Source organism: Dermacentor albipictus, chromosome 1 (genome assembly GCF_038994185.2).
Source record: "Dermacentor albipictus isolate Rhodes 1998 colony chromosome 1, USDA_Dalb.pri_finalv2, whole genome shotgun sequence".
NCBI classification, from domain to species: domain Eukaryota; kingdom Metazoa; phylum Arthropoda; class Arachnida; order Ixodida; family Ixodidae; genus Dermacentor; species Dermacentor albipictus.
Window position 1 is genome coordinate 460,713,692 of NC_091821.1, and position 4,727 is coordinate 460,718,418.

At 47.8% G+C, this 4,727-nt stretch overlaps 1 non-coding gene across 1 annotated transcript; it reads left to right on the plus strand.

The window, feature by feature from the left end:
- The first annotated feature begins 2,368 nt into the window (after window positions 1–2,368).
- Window positions 2,369–2,509, plus strand: LOC135902859 (U4 spliceosomal RNA). Its single transcript, XR_010564631.1, has one exon. It is a non-coding gene; the product is annotated as a U4 spliceosomal RNA (small nuclear RNA).
- The last annotated feature ends 2,218 nt before the right edge of the window (window positions 2,510–4,727 follow it).

A 4,727-nucleotide genomic window follows, 5' to 3' on the forward strand; every position in this document is an offset into this window, starting at 1 on the left:
TTTGGGCTTCCGGATGGATTGCAAAAGTGTGGCATTCGGAATGGCACCGTCCGTCGGTGAGGCAATGACGCTGTGCAAGTTTGGGACTTGTGCTGTAGATGAGCTTGGCAAAGATCCATGGCTGGTCCCCTCCAGCCTAAGTATTCTTGCGCTGAGGGCGGCAAGGCCCAACTGTGGTGCGCGATCATTTCATGTACGTGAGAGAGACCTGTCTGTATGTTGGAGATGGCCTTCTTGAGCTCAGGCAGGAGTTCTACCATCTCGTCTCCCCTTGAGTTATCCAGGGTGCGATGCTTCACTGCAACCGTCTTGGGGGAGGGCCTCCACCGTGTCCATGGCCGAAGAGCGTGCGGCAGGCTGAGAAGCTGGCGGTGTGAGCTCCAGTCTTCGTATTTCGACCATCTCGGCAGCTAGCCGACTAATTTCCTGCTTGAACTGAGCGTTTTCTTTCCTAAGGCTATCATTGGCACGCCGAAGCTCCTCGAGCTCGTTCGTGAGACGCGGGTCATGCGAGTCTGGAGAGTTGGACGCCTGCGTTTGGTTGCCATGGGCCCTATCGGCCCACGTTAGGGAGAACTTGCATTTTCCGCCGGTGGAGGTCTTTGATCGTGAGCTGTTGGACGAGTCGCTCCAGGTGCGGGACTTGGAGCGGCCTCTGGAGCATTCTTTACTGGCGGTAAGGTGCGGATCACCGCAGATCATGCATTTTGGTGTGCATTGATGCTGCCCATTGGGGTTCGGCAGGCCGCATCCCTAACAGACGACGTCGCTCGGTATTGGACTGACATCGGCGCGATGCCCGAGTCTTCCGCAGGCGTGGCATACGTCCACTTGCTTTCGATAAGGGAACATTGCATCAGGAGCGTTCCGTACCTGACAAAATTCGGTACCCGGTGCCCGTCAAAGGCGATGATGAGGGTCCCAGTCTGAGCGATTCTCTTGGCTGCTAGTGCAAGAGGGCTGTTCTGGTTAACAATCTTGCCATTCACCGTCGCTGGGTCGTCTTGTAACGCTATGCCACGTATGACTCCCCTGCACGTGGAGTGCGGGGCTGTCCCGTACGCGCAGAGTTCGTGGATCTTGCCTGAGATTCAGATTAGCAAGATGCGGGCATATCGGTCGGCATTCTCCCGTCTAGGAGTGCTGGCCACCATGATGTTTTGCTATAAGTTCGGGCACTGAGTGTCTTGTGTGAGCTCGTGCTGGCTGATGCCGCAAGCTGGAAGTATTGCTTCAGCAACCGTAGCCGCTCTAACCTTGTCTTCAGCCCATCTCTTGGTCTAATAAAGATATTCGTGTCTTCTATGGGAAGAACCGGCCTTCGGCTTGCCCTAATAATCTTGGACTTCAGCGCTGCGCCGCTAGACATGTCGCTACGGGGAGCCGAAGGTGTTGCCATGGCGTTTGGGTTAGCTTCCCGCGATTTGGCGCCAGCTCTTTTAGCGCCCGCAGTTTGCCATCCCTGCTCTTGAGTAACTTCATCCGGGAGAATATTTTCTCCCTCTACTTGATATTGCATGATGGCAGTGGACGAGTGGCATTGAGCCATCCCAGAGGCCAAGCCGCGGTCTCCGAAGTGCTTGTTAGACGCCGCCAACGGATGCACAGGAATGTCCGTAAAATGGTGAAAAGCCACTCACTGGGGCAAAAAGGGTATCCATGTGGTCCTTACAACTTCACGGAAAATATGTGTACAAATAAACATTGACATGCGACGATTAAATACTAGAAAAATTGGGGAAATGTGGGAACCGAAGAACGCGTCTTGACTAGCCGTAGGAGTGCGTAGAGGACATCGAGGCCCCATAAAAGCATGCCAAACACCCTCTTAGATGACGACAAAGGTTACTTCATAAATTTTGCATGAATGTGAGGTTATACAATGGTGGCGTAGCCAAAACTTTAAAGCGGTTGATTGTTTTTTTCCAAAGAAGATGGCAAGTTTGTACTAACGTCGTTGAAGGAATAACTTATTTTAAATAAAATAAGTAGTTGCAGTACGCGTACCAACTAGAAGAACACCGCACTTTTTCAGTTGTGCTAGTATTTGCTGAATAAAGGCAAATATTGTATAAAAGTCTCTCGCCAGTGTAAAACAGTATATTTTAAAAATTAAATTATGGGGTTTTACGTGCCAAAACCACTTTCTGATTATGAGGCACGCTGTAGTGGAGGACTCCGGAAATTTCGACCACCTGGGGCTCTTTAACGTGCACCTAAATCTAAGTACACGAGTGTTTTCGCATTTCGCCCCCATCGAAATGCGGCTGCCGTGGCCGGGATTCGATCCCGCGACCTCGCGCTCAGCAGCCTAACACCATAAAAACAGTGTATTGCAATGGGGTCATATCGAACCTTTGTTCTAGTCAACTTTGCGCAGAGGCGGTGTCGTACCCAATGAAGTGCTGCTGAGGGGCGACTATTGCTAGTTGAAAACTTTTCCCAATACCCCGCCGGGACAACGTGAAATACCGTTGGCCATGGCAATTTTTGGCTGGCCCTACGGGGCTTTCTTATGGAATTCAAAAATGAGAATTTTGGACACTGATGCATGATGACGCAGGAAACCGCTCGCCTAGTAGTATGGTTGAAATACGAACCTAATTGCTCCTCAGACCTGCTACTCCCACCTTCAAAGAATAAAATAATGATCCCCAATAATACAATAACATAAATATACTAGAAGCCAGGAAGATACTAGCACTGGATTCCAAGGGAAGGGAAGCGTAGCAGGGGGCGGCAGAAAGTTACGCGGGCGGATGAGATTAAGAAGTACGCAGGGACAACATGGCCACAATTAGCACATGACCGGGGTAGTTGCAAAAGTATGGGAGAGGCCTTTGCTTTGCAGTGGGCGAACCAGGCTGATGATGAGGATGACTAGAAGCCAGTAGGCTTTGTATTATACAGCAATAATACAGCTAAAAATACTGAAAACGTTTGATAATTATCTACTATATGAGTAAACATTCTATGGCTCGACTGCTACTTCGCTTTGATTAGTACCCATCGCTACCAATCGGCTACTATTACACTATTATAACGATTACATGTGTTGAGCAGTTTTGCATATATTTTGCAGATATTTCGTATCAGCGCTGTCTAAACACCATCACAACTGTTCATTTTTGACAGCGAAGCTCTATATAGCTAGGGTTCCATGAATTTTTGTTCTTCGTGAACAAAACCTTTCATCATCAATGGTTGATAACCCCGTAAGCATTCATACTCCCGTAAGCAAGCAAATAATGCAATGACTCATACCCCCTAAGGCAGAGGCTACAAGCACACGGCAAAGTGAAGCGAACAGGGGCCATATTATGACGAACACAGGGAGAAAATTAAAGTGGCGACATTCATCCGACGTAATTACGCATTCAATGACCACGCATATACTGTAATTAGGAACATGTTCAAGAGAGAAGCACATTGAAATAAAACGCAACTTGTAATGAACAACGAGAGAGAGAGAGAGAGAGAGACATCCTATTCAGCGATCTGCGATTTATTCGTTGCTACAATGCCGGCGCAACACCTCTCTACCGCTGACCATTTTCCGCTGCACTCAACAGCAAGTGTCGCAGCTATTTCCAGCGATGCAGTGCGCCTAAGTGTTCACACCCCAACAGCCATTATTCAAAGGTTTTTTAATAGTGTCAGCTGTACGCACGCTTCGTCTGAGCAACAGTTACTGTGGCACAGGGCTTCCTGCATTCGCCTAAACAGGTGCGCTGCAAACGTCCCAAACCTCAGGAAGTTACAGTTACTGCAAAAGTAGGTTGTTCAGTGTATAGAGAATGTTACTTACACTCACCTCACTAAACAATTAATTGCCGCGTGATATTCTTCCAGTGTTTCCTTGGTATGATTAGAAGCTTTACTGTGCGTTTCAAATCTACTGCACAGAGCAATACCAGTATTCTTTCGTTTGTCGCGAAGCACATTGGGCAGTAAGCGTTCACGACTAGAACGATTGATCAGCGAGAGGTAGTCCTACCGATCGAGCACCGAAACAAGGTTTTGCTATCTCGTCGTCGTTGTCTCTCTCATAGCCACAGCCCCACTGCTCCTTATTTTAGAGTACACTTTGGTTAATCTGCAAGAGAATACGGCCACATAATTGACTAGATATAAAGACCCCTGGAGCGTCCCCGCTCCCAGGGCGTATTACAGTCATTGCAGTCTATTAAGCAGGCTTGGGGCGCCATTACGTAAGGCTATTCCAAACGTTTTTATTCCAATTTTACATTTAGTCCTGCATGATTGGTCAAAAAATTTTCGGGCCACCCCCACTTCACCAGTTTCTCATGCGACGTTACGAAAACCGCGAAAACATGACATGATATGTGTACACTGATTATCCATGATTAGACCGAACGAAAGAAAAATAATTATTTCCGATTCGACGCTTTTTTTTCCTAATATTTTGCCATTGGTCAAACGTATTCGGGCTGCGATCGATTCGTCTGTCTGTCACGCGCCATCATGAAACCGTGAAAACTCACCACGTTGATGTGACGTGTACGCATTAAAGACGAATTAATACGCCGAACAAAACTGAATTTTATTTTTCTGAACAGCCGGAGACTGCCCCGTTCCGAAAGGAATACAAGATGGCTGCCCACCGAATGATCTGGAACTAGCTTCTAAAAGTGGCCGGGAAGCATGGAATTATTTGCCTATAGTAAACATTCTGCCGTGGCAGTATAACGTTATCGACCACTTTC